A 13,057-nucleotide genomic window follows, 5' to 3' on the forward strand; every position below is an offset into this window, starting at 1 on the left:
CTATACCAGGTTTAAAATTAACAACAGACCTAAACATATAAAAAGAGATGTTCTAAGACATAAAATATTGACCAAAAGCATACATTTCAAGACACCTATTTAGATTAGGAGTAAAGGCTGTAACATTAACAAGTAAGGATAGCAAATCCTCAACAGTATGTGCTTACCAGTAAAGCAGACTAGCCTATACTATTACTAGAGTTTTTATTTGTTTGTTTGTTTGTGTTTTAATGTCAAACAGAGAGAGCTGGTTGACTGATTAGACAGAGATTCAGAGATGGATGGTGCCATCTAAACAGACAAAAAACTGATTTTACATTTTTTATATTGGCTTTATGCTTTATAAGTTAAAAAGCTTCAAGGATGCTAGTATAGTTGTGATCTTTGAATACTTTAAGAAATGATTCTTGGGAAATAAAGGAACTTGGATCACCTTAAACCAATTTTATGAAGTCCCACCCACCTACATCCCTAAAATAATTTTCTTATCTAAGGGGCCTTCTTTTGAGACTTCTATGAATCACTACGTTTATCTTTTCTATAATCATGTTATATAATTTACTAATTAAGTTATAGCTTGTTTAGATATTCAGCAGTCCTAAGGATATACATAGGTATTTTTGAGATAGATTATGGCACAAAGGAAATTATATCTACTTAGATCTTTTTTCTGGGAATGTTTTACAAAGGGGAAGAGATACTGGTTATTTTAGTATGACCAGGAGTTAGCCAGTTGCAAGGATATTCAAGATAGAAGAGTACAGGGCTTCCCTGGTGGCACAGTGGTTGAGAATCTGCCTGCCAATGCAGGGGACACGAGTTCGAGCCCTGGTCTGGGAGATCCCACATGCCACGGAGCAACTAGGCCCGTGAGCCACAGCTACTGAGCCTGCGCGTCTGGAGCCTGTGCTCCGCAACAAGAGAGGCCGCGATAGTGAGAGGCCCGCGCACCGCGATGAAGAGTGGCCCCCGCTTGCCGCAACTAGAGAAAGCCCTCGCACAGAAACAAAAATCCAACACAGCCATAAATTAATTAATTAATTTTTAAAAAAAAGATAGAAGAGTACAAAAGAATGCGTCTCCAATAGAAGCATGATGTAATGGACTCAATTGTCTCTCCAAAATTCATGTTGAAGTCTTAACTCCCAGTACCTCAGAATATGATTGTATTAGGAGAGACAGCCTTTAAAGAGGTTATGGAGTTAAAATGAGAGTCTCAGGGTGAGCCCCAATCCAGTTTGACTGATGTCCTTATAAGAGGAAATTTAGACCCTCAAAAAGAGTTAACCAAGGATGCATGCACACAGGGAAAAAGGCTCTATGAGGACACAGCAAGCAGCAGGCATCTCCAAGTCAAGGAGAGAGGCCTCTGGAGAAGCCAAACCTGTCAGCACCTTGATCTTGAACTTCCAGCCTCCAGAACTGAGAGAAAATACATTTCTGTTGTTTGAGCCACCCAGTCTGGTGTAATGTTATGGCAACCTCTGATGTTTTTTTTTCCACACCACCAAGCAATTCTCCAATTCTCAGCTGACACTAACTGGGCACCCTACCAATTTAACTGAATTCTGACACTGTCTACTTGATCCTAGCATCACATCCTGGTGCCGAAATCTTGGCCTCTGTGCACCAGTGCCAAATGGAATTTCGGAGACAGACTTTTGGGTGAAGTAGAAAAGAGTAGCTTTGCTGCTTTGCCAGGCAAAGGGGGTCACAGTGGGCTCGTGCCTCAAAAACTGTGTGTCCCAACCTAGGGGGATTTGGTGAGGAGTTTTATAGCAATGCTTCAAGGGTGGAGTTGCTGATAAAGGATCAGGGTGTGTGCAGGGCCTGCATCCCTTAATCTGGCCTCAGATTGTCTCCTGATGACCTGTGGTTCTCGAGGATATAAAACTGTGACCTCCTCTCTGGAATGAAGACTGCTTCGTCAAGTAGTTAACATCTTCCATTTGTTGGGGTTTTCAGAAGAGCTCAAAGGTATTGTTACGTGTATCCCTTGAGGCGGAGCCAGGATCCTGTCCCAAGGCGACACTGTTGTTTCTTTATTTTTTTTTTAAATTTATTTATTTCATTGATTTAGTTTTTTGGCTGCGTTGGGTCTTTGTTGCTGCGCACGGGCTTTCTCTAGTTGCGGCGAGTGGGGGCTACTCTTCGTTGCAGTGCACGGGCTTCAGTAGTTGCAGCACGCACGCTCAGTAGTTGTGGCTCATGGGCTCTAGAGTGCAGGCTCAGTAGTTGTGGCGCACAGGCTTAGTTGCTCCGCGGCATGTGGGATCTTCCCGGACCAGGGCTCGAACCCGTGTCCCCTGCATTGGCAGGCAGATTCTTAACCACTGCGCCACCAGGGAAGTCCCTATTCAATCATATTTACTCATATATTTTATTCATAAGCAATACAAAAGCAACTAAACATAAATGTACCAGTTAGAAGGCATTTTCTGACTCAAGGGGAATGTTGGTAGAATGATTTTCGAAATATAGCCTCAAGTCAAAGGCAAAGGTAATACCCTAAATTTAAGTGGATGTAATTTTAAGTATTCTTAGAAAGTGTACATCCCTGAGAATATGAAAGAATGAAAAATTCTGTCAGGGCCAGGAGTCTTTAAAGTCATATTTCTTAGAATCTCAAAAAGTTCAAGGCCTTGAAGTTATGGCTACTGTAAAATAAAAAGGGACCTGTGGCTGTCAGAATTGAAGTTTTAACATTACTAACTTTTAGAAAGATTTCAGATTCTTTTCATCTATACTATATAATTTATTTAATACACATTTATTAAACACTATGTTAAACTGAGCCACTTAAGGAAAACTACCATACCAGTTAACATGCATTATCTACTAATGAGTCTGATGGAACCAAAGAATCCATTTTATTAAATGAGAAAATAACTTGCCTAGGCTGACACACGTAGCTGGTAAATGATATTGACCAGATTTTTTTTTTTTTTTTTTTTTTAATTGACCAGATTTATACCTAGGCAATCTGGCTCCGAAGTCTTTGCTCTTAGAAACCACATATATTCCCTTGCCTAAGAATCAGTCTTATTTCTACTATTCTCCCACATATACCTTTATGTTTCAACTATACCTAACTACTTATAAATTTTTAAATAACCATTTGTATTTGTTTGCTAGGGCTGGGTGATTTAATAAGAAATATATTTGGTCTTTGTCTCCATGCCTGGCATAAAATCTCCTAAAACCCTTGGAATTTCCTGACTGGTAGGAATGTTTGTTATTCATAAGGAGCCCGTTGGGACGCACCTAAATTTATGCCAGTGAAGTGATTCAGGGTGCGGCCCCCGGATAGCCTAAAGATGGGGTTGGTCACCAGAGAGACCAAACGATTAGAGGGTGGACACTTTTAGCACTACCCACTGACCTCTAGGTTGGGGCAAGGAGGAGCTACAGGTTAAACTCTACAAAAACTCTGGAACAGGGACTTCCCCAGTGGCGCAGTGGTTAAGAACCCGCCTGCCAATGCAGGGGATACAGGTTCGAGCCCTGGTCCGGGAAGATCCCGCATGCTGCGGAGCAGCTAAGCCCGTGCACTGCAAATACTGAGCCTGCCCTCTAGAGCCCACAAGCCACAACTACTGAGCCCACGTGCCGCAACTACTGAGTCCACGCTCTAGAGCCCACAAGCTGCAACTACTGAAGCCCGTGTGCCTAGAGCCCGTGCTCCGCAACAAGAGAAGCCACCACAATGAGAAGTCTGTGCACCGCAACGAAGAGCAGCCCCTGCTCGCCACAACTAGAGAAAGCCCGCGTGCAGCAATGAAGACCCAACGCAGCCAGAAAAAAAAAGCAAAACAAAACTCTGGAACAAAGAGATTTGATGAGTTTCCAAGCTGATGATCATATCCATATTTGGAGAGTGTGGTGCATCCCAGTTCCACGGAGACAGAGGTTTCTGCTCTTAGGATCTTTCCAGACCTTGCCCTATCTATGTACCTCTTGTTGACAGAAAAAAAATGCACAAGGTGAAAGTTGTGAGTTAAGTTTGATTTGGGGAGAAATGAGGACTATAGCCTGGGAGACAGCATTTCAGATAGCTCTGAGAAACTGCTCCAAAGAGGTAAGGGGGAAGATCAGTATATATGTGATTTTGGTGAAGGGTAAGTACATGCAATCAAGAACATATTTTTTTGGCAGAAGGTTTCTGCTAGTCACGAGGAGCAGATGTCACTATGAAGAATTTTAGTGCTTTTCTAGATATGAGGAGATGCAAGAATTGGGCTCATAAAATCGGCTCCTGAAAATATCTAACTATCTGAAGACCTGTTCTGCCAGTTTTTTTCCCAGAGCACAGAGTGCCTCATTTCTGCTCTCCACCCTGAACTCCTTTCAGGGGGCTGTTAAAGGTCAGCACCTGCAGTAGCTCATAATTTGATCCTTGTAGAGGTAGATGGCAAGGGCCCATTTGTAGGTGACACTCTTCATCTGAATACTTTATAATATCCTGTGTAATAAACTGGTAAATGTAAGTAAACATTCTCTGAATTCTGTGAGCCAGTCTGGCACATTGATTGAACCCAAGAAACGGGTGATAGGAACCTCCAATTTATAGCCAGTCAGTCAGAAGCACAAGTAACAACTCAGACTTTCAATTGGCAGCTGAAGTGGGGGCAGTCTTGTGAGGCTGAGCCTTTAATCTGTGGGACTGAAACTGAGCAGGACCCTATGGGGCCCCTGAGCATGAAAGCCTTTCTGTGCCCCCCGTTTCTTGACTTTCCCTGAGTACTAGAGGGCAGGTTCAAACACTTGTTAATCAGGGAAGGGAAGAGATGCAGAGACAAGGGAGGAGCAGTCAAGAAACAACAGTGCCGGGCTTCAACTACTGAGCCTGCGCTCTAGAGCCTGCGAGCCACAACTACTGAGCCCGTGAGCCACAACTACTGAGCCTGCACTCTGGAGCCCGTGCTTCGCAACAAGAGAAGCCACCGCAATGAGAAGCCCAAGCACCGCAATGAAGAGTAGCCCCCGCTCGCTGCAGCTAGAGAAAGCCGCGCACAGCAACAAAGAACCAATGCAGCCAAAAATAAATGAATTTATTTCTTTATTTAAAAAAAATATGATTGAATAATAAGATTTAGCAGAAATACGTTCTATTCACTTTCTTTTTAGATTACTTGATGGTACCTTTTTTTTTCTTCTGGTATCATTATGGATTTTTTAGCTTTACAATATGTTAACCTCAGACAGTATTCTCTTTTTGATGCCCAAATTATCGTAACTTTGGCCAATAGGAGTCCCTTTTAAATTGGCTCCTGTGTCCTTCTGACATGGCTACATTGATCTTTGAAAACTTCTATGCTTCCTGACCCAGTAAGATGTTCCAGCCTTATCTATGTCTTAGCCCCAGGTATGGAATCAGCTATTTCTCTAAGAAGCCTTATTTACTTTCAGTGGAGTCACTGTTAAATCAGTGCTTTAAAAAAAAACAAGGAAAGAAAGAAAGAAAAAAAAAGGTAGCTCCCCGGTGGCCTACTGGTTAGGATTCTGGGCTTTCACTGCCATGGCTTGGGTTCAATTCCTGGTCAGGGAACTGAGATCCTGCAAACCATGTGGTGTGGAAAAAAGAAAGAAAGAAAGAAAAAGAAAAAAAATCTGATTTGTAACATTTGCCAATTTCCATGGTGTAAATACCCACACTGCGCTAGATGTCTAGCTACCTGGGTGATCTCACTGAGCACAGAGCTGGGAAGCAGTGTGCACGACTGGCTCGCAGGAGCCAGCTGAAGTGCACCAGTGCTACCCTCCTTGTGAGTCACAGCCCACAGCGGAGACTAGGGATATTAAGCAAAAACAAAAATTTCTTTAAATGAAATTCAAAAAGAATTTTGGTCAACATTAAGACAGCTGTTAAAATTGTAGACAATGTTTTAATGCATCTGAGTGACAAAAGTGGCTACGATGAAATGAAAGGGCCTGTGGCTGGCAAATTTAAAATCCTATTGAAACTTATTATTTAAAAAAAAAAAAAAAAGAGTATTGTTTCTATCTGTGCTCTGTAATCAATACAACAAACATCAAATCTTTTTATGTGCCAAGCACTTACAAACTTTAAAAGTTTAAAAATTACAGAGGCTCCCCTTGTGGCGCAGTGGTTAAGAATCCTCCTGCCAATGCAGGGGACATGGGTTCGAGCCCTGGTCCGGGAAGATCCCACATGCCATGGAGCAATTAAGCCTGTGTGCCCCAACTACTGAGCCTACACTCTAGAGCTCACGAGCCACAACTACTGATCCCGCGTGCCACAACTACTGAAGCCTGTGTGCCTAGAGCCCGTACTCCGCAACAACAGAAGCTACTGCAATGAGAAGCCCGCACACTGCAACGAAGAGTAGCCCCCGCTTGCCATAACCAGAGAAAGCCCATGCACAGCAACAAAGACCCAACACAGCCAAAAATTTAAAAGTAAATTTATTTAAAAAAAAATTACAGACTGTTGGTGAGAACTCTAAAATCAACATAATGACCAGATTCCCCAGATTTTCCAAAGCAATCCTGATGTCAATATTTTGTCCCATGTGGATTGATTTTCATCATACCATGTGGAATGATTTTAGCAGGTCAGTTATGAGCACGATAGTCTGTGGTTTAGTCTTGCAGTAGTGCTATATTATATATTCAACGATCGCTCTCAGGCGTATAGCGTAAAGAACCCCACATAATTGGTTATGGGTTCATGTACTCACTGAGTTTACTTCCACTGCCAGCCTTGTCCTGTTTGTGTGGTCAGGAAACATGACTATGCTCTTCCTCAAGCAAATAGGAACTCGTATTGATAAGTTTTAATTTGTTCATTCGTTCATCCAGTTGTTTATTCACATGTCCAGCCCTATGTGGAGCCGAGACTGGAGAAAAGAAAAAAAATCCCTACTCTTTTTTTTTTTTAAACAGGAGTCCTACTTTATTTATTTTAAATTAATTAATTTACTTATTTTTGGCTGCATTGGGTCTTCATTGCTACGCACGGGTTTTCTCTAGTTGCGGCGAGCGGGGGCTACTCTTCATTGTGGTGTGCGGGCTCAGTAATTGTGGCACACAGGTTTAGTTGCTCCGTGGCGTGTGGGATCTTCCCAGACCAGGGCTCGAACCTGTGTACTCTGCATTGGCAGGCGGATTCTTAATCACTGTGCCACCAGGGAAGTCCAAAATCCCTACTCTTAAGGGAAATGTGAATGAGGGAGACAGACAAGGAAGACAATTAAAATTCGCAGGAGCAGACTGAGGAATCAGGAAGGTTTCTAGAGGAAGCAATGCTTCAGTTAAATTTGAAGCTGTTCTTACTGTTCTTCCATTGTCTTGATCCTACATCTCTCTGAAAGGACTTCATCAGGTTTTCCATCACCTGGCAATTTCCACATATTTCTACAACTTCAGCATACAACGGGACTTCCTTGGTGGTCCAGTGGGTAAGACTCCGCATTCCCAATGCAGGGGGACCGGGTTCGATCCCTGGTCGGGGAAGAAGTCTGCACCCAGAGCTGAAAGATCCCACATGCCGCAACAAAGATCCCGCAAAATGCAAAATTAATTAATTAATTAATTAATCTTCTTTAAAAAAATTAAAATCAACATACAACCATTCACTGATTCAACTAACATGTACTGGAACCCTATTCTATTCTGGACCAGACCAGAAAACCCAAACCAGACCATGCTCCCATGGAGTTCCAAACTAGATATCTAAAATTCAAGATAGAATGGAGTATCGTAACATGTATAATCTTCAAATGGCTTTTCTTTGGCTGTGAGGATCTTGCATTTTAATTGACCCTTGAAGGATGAAAACGATTTTTGCAAGCAGGGGTGAAAAGGATTTTTAAGTCAGAGACAATAGCAAAGTAAAAACTGTGAGGCAGGAAATGTTTGAAACTGTTTGAAAACTGACAAATAGTTCAGTTTGGCTTAGGTAAAAGGAGATACACTTCTTGGGTGTATAGTCTATGTTCCAGACAATACTGGAATGATAGGTTGGGATCATGCTAAGGAGTCAAGATCTGCACTGTCCAATATGGTAACCACTTGCCATATGTGGCTACTGAGCACTTGAAACGTGGTGAGGGCAGCTGAGGAAAATTGTTAATTTTGTCCCATTTTAATTCATTTAAGTTTGTATTTAGACTACATCAAACTAAAAAGTTTCCGCACAGCAAAGGAAACCATCAACAAATGAAAAGGCAACCTACTGAATGGGAGAAAATATTTGCAAATCATGTATCTGATAAGGGGTTAATATTCAAAACATATGTAGAACTCATACAACTTAATAGCAAAAGAAAAAAAAATCCTTCCAATTAAAAAGCGGACAGAGGATCTGAATAGACATTTTTGTAAAGAAGGCAAACAGATGGCAAAAAACTACATGAAGAGTTGCTCAACATCACTAATCATTAAGTGATGATTAAGGGAATGCAAATCAAAACCACAGTGAGATATCACCTCACATCTGTTAGAATGGCTGTCATCAAAAAGAGAAGAAATAATTAGTGTTAGTGAGGATCTGGAGAAAAGGAAACCCTCCTACACTGTTGGTAGGAATGTAAATTGGTGCAGCCACTATGGAAAATGGTATGAAGGTTCCTCAAAAAATTAAAAATAGGAACTTCCCTGGTGGTCCAGTGGTTAAGACTCCAGACTCCATGCTCCCAATGCAGGGGTCCCAGGTTCGATCCCTGGTGGGGGAACTAGATCCCACATTTCGCAACTAAAAGAGCCCGCCTGCCGCAAGGAAGATCCCGCATGCTGCAATTAAGACCTGGCGCAGCCAAATAAATAAATAATTTTTTTTTAATCCCCAAATTCTTAAAAAAAACATTAAAAATAGAACTACCATATGATCCAGTGGTTCTATTTCTGCGTATTTATCCAAAGAAAATGAAAACACTAACTAGAAAAGATATATGCTCCCCACGTTCATTGCAGCAGTATCTACAATAGCCAAGATATGGAAACAACCCAAGTGTCCATGGAATATTACTCAGCCGTAAAAAAGGATGAAATCTTGCCATTTACAGCAACATAAATGGACCTAGAGGGGATTATGCTAAGTGAAGTAAGTCAGGCAAAGAAAGACAAATACCGTATGATCTCACTTATATGTAAAATCTAAAAAAAAAACTCATAGATACAGAGAACAGTTTATTTGTGGTTGCCACAGGCAAAGGTCTGGGGGAGACAAAATAGGAGAAGGGAGTCAAAAGGCACAAACTCCCAGTTATAAAATAAATAAGTTATAGTGATATACAGCATGGACGACTATAGTTAATAATACTGTATTGCATACTTGAAAGTTGCTAACTTTTAAATTTTAAAAGTTCTCATCACAAGAGAAAAAAATTCTGTAATTGTGTATGATGACAGATGTTAACTAGACTTATTAAGGTAATCATTTCACAGTGTTTACAAATATTGAATCATGTTGTACACCTGAAACCAATATAATGTTGTATATCAGTTATACCTCGATAAAAAAAGAAACATTAAAGAAAAAAAGTTTGTATTTAAAAATTGAAGCCGGGTAGACAAAGACAAATACTGTATATTAGCATTTATATGTGGAATCTACAAAATAAAACAAACAAATGAATATAGTAAAATAGAAATAGACACACAGATATTGAGATCAACTAGTGGTTACCCGTGGGGAGAGGGAAGGAAAAATAGGGGTTGGGGATTGAGAGGCACAAACTACTGTGTATAAAATAAATAAGCGACAAGGATGTATTGTACAGCACAGGGAACATAGCCAATATTTTGTAATAACTTTAAATGGAGTATAAGCTGTAAAAATATTGAATCACTATGTTGTACACCTGAAACTAACATAATATTGTAAATCAACTATACTTCAATTAAAAAAAAATTGAAGCAGTGTAAAAAAAAGTTGTAAGTTGTGTAAAATGTTTTTGTTAAACACAGCTTAATTAATAGGACTACATTTCTCCTTGATCGTTGAAAATTTAGTCTCAATTAAGATGTGCTATAAGTGTAAAATGAAGATTGGATTTTGAAGATCTAATACCAAAAAAAAGAGAATAAAATATCTTACTAATAATTTTTATATTAAATATGTGTTGAAATGAGAATATTCGGGGTATATTAAGTTAAATAAAATATAATATTAAAAGTGACAACTCTTTTTTTTTCATTTTTTAAATGTAGCTACTGGAAAATTTTTAATTTCATGTGTGACTTATTATATTTCTATTGGACAGAACTGATCTAGACTTTTTCAATAACTTGTTCAAGTTACTTGATTAGGAGATGATGTAATTAAATTTTTGATTTAAGGTAATTCATCTAGCGCTGGTGTGTGATGGATTAACTTTTGAAGATACTGGAGAAGGGAAGAAAGTAATAAAGATCTGGGAGCTGGGATTAGGTCCTTCAGGATCAGTTGGAATAATGAATAGTTAGTTGCAACCCAGTTTAGACAGGAAAATCAACATTTCTCAAATTTTTTCTTTCTTCACCCTGAGAGTTTATTTTCTAAGGTTTTTTCAGATTCAAAGTAAACTCCATCTACACCTAACCTAATAAAAGAAAATTAACAAATAACATTCTATGCAAAAGTTGTTCGTTATGAGGAATATTACAAATACAGCAAAGAGTAGAATTAGCTTTGGATATCTTTAAAGCAGTCACTAGCTTTTTGTGTGCCTTGAAATGCCATTTACATTGTTCTGTTGAAGAGGTAGTTTTCCCTGTCTTTACTTTGACAAGGTAAATATGTTTACAGCCCTTTGTTCCCTGATTTTAGGATTTTGGATCTGTTTGTCTTCCTGCTTGGTTATCATATTAGCAAACATCCTCTCACAGAGCAACCCGAAAAGGAGATTGAGATTCACGGTGGCAGATTACCTGCATTTGGGTCTAAGAGATTTCAGGTCATGATTCATTCATTCCCATTCTTCTAAGCAGACGTCCATTAAACTATTAGGTGGGGATTTCATAACATTCCTCCCCAACCTATTCCATTTTGAAATTTATCCATCACATTTCCTCCGCTGGCATTCTCCCTAGAGACTGGTCACCAGAGCCGTGGCTCCAGACTTGGTGGAGCTTGGAATCTCGTGGTGCCTGCTTCCAAAGTGCACCCAAGACCCCAGTCCCCCAGCCAATCCCCCCAACACATCAGCAAACAGTCGTATTGATCAACTGTTATCTGTGGCCCACAGTGAGGGTTGCCTAACTTGGAGGTCCCTGTCACCTTGGGGACAAGTCCGGTTCCTGATCTGGTTTCTGAGAAGCAGGAACTTATATTAAGTCCCACTTGCTCAAGGACTGTTCATCTCAATATGTTCAGCATACTTTTAGATTCCTGAGATCCAGCTGAATTCCAGTTGTTACCGTTTAAAAATATACATTGATAGAAATGTTCTCTCTCCCTCTAAGCTGCTGAGCTTTCTTATAGGTAATTTTCTCAGACTGAGTTTAGCCAGAGAAAACAGGTTTCAGATCTCTCTCCCCTTCACCCTCCCTCTTTTTCTACCCAGCAGAAAATACCTACAGATTTCAGACATCTAAATCTTGACCCTCGGTATTGTTTCACTACACTGGTTTTACACAAGTTATTTGGGACAGGTATAATCCTAGGCCTTTACAATTATTTCATCTGTTCTTTCAATAAATATTGGAAAAATAACTGTGTTCTGGAATTACATTGGAGCCTGCTCTGAGTGAGTGAAGGGCAAAAAGACCTACTTTTTACTTTCACTGGTGCCATTTACTCTTGCAAAACATTAAGGAATAATTATTCTAAGGCAAGGGAGAGGGAGAAATAAAAGGCAGTGATTTAGAGCCAAGAATGACATTGTGAGGGAATTCCCTGGCAGTCCAGTGGTTAGGACTCCGTGCTTTCATTGCTAAAGGTGTGGGTTCAATACCTGGTCAGAGAACTAAGATCCCACAAGCTGTGTGGCCAAAAAAAAAAAAAAAGAAGAAGAAGAAGAAGAAGAAGAAGAATGACATTGTGAGACAAATAATAAATAAAAATCAAAGAATGGAGAAAAGACTCGCTTCACTGAGGCTTCAGGGTCCAGCCTCCAGCCTCCTGGGGCTGCTGAGCACTTATGGGGCTGGTGGGACTGAGGAACCGAATTGCTAATTTTAGTTCACTTAAAATTGAAGCAGTTTAAAATATTTTCCCGTTAAACACAACTTTGTTGTTTTGATTAGAATGACATATTACTTTAGCTGTAGAAAACAGAATCTAAGTGGAGATGTAAGATACACACTGGATTTCAAAGACTTAGTAGGAAAAAAGTAAACTATCTTAATAATTTTTAAATTGATTATAATTTAATCAATTATAGTTTAATATATTTATAAATCAATTATAATTTAATCAAACTCAAATAGTATTATTTTGGCTATATCAGGTCAAATAAAATAATTATTAAAATTAATTATTCTTGTTTCCTATGTTTTTCTTTTAAAAATTTTAATGCGGCCACTTAGAAAACTTCATATTACATAAATGACTCAGATTGAATGTTTATTGGCAGCGCTGCCATACAGGATATTTTGTCCTTTGGCTGCTAAATTCAGTTGCTGTGGTAACTAAAGGGGCCTCTAGGCTCAGGGTTTCCTGGAAGACTGGGAGAGTGGGGGAGGGGAGGAATGACCTCAGGGAAGGTTTTTTTGGATGTCACGTTTCACTCATCGCCAGTTCTCTCAGCTAACGAGATTTAGAAAATATCCTCATTTAGTGGTTTCGTTTTGTAATGTATAAAAATATCGAATCAGTAATGTTGTGCACCTAAAACTAATAAAATAATGTAAGTCAGTGATACTTCAGTTTTCTTAAAAAATCCTCCTTTCAGGAAAGACCACACGATGTGGTCTGTTTCAGGTCCAGTAGTACCAGTTTGAATTCCAGGCTCCCAACCAAAACCCCAAAGGAAGGTGCACTTTCTTCAGTGGCTCCTCTCGCATAATTCTACCTCTTTACCGGCTTGTCGCACCCCACCCGCTCTTCCCCTGCAGGGCCTGCTAGTCTACAGATTAATAGGCATTAGGAATTTGACCACTGATATTTCCCCCC

The sequence above is a fragment of the Balaenoptera ricei genome, chromosome 10 (assembly GCF_028023285.1).
Source record: "Balaenoptera ricei isolate mBalRic1 chromosome 10, mBalRic1.hap2, whole genome shotgun sequence".
Taxonomy (NCBI): domain Eukaryota; kingdom Metazoa; phylum Chordata; class Mammalia; order Artiodactyla; family Balaenopteridae; genus Balaenoptera; species Balaenoptera ricei.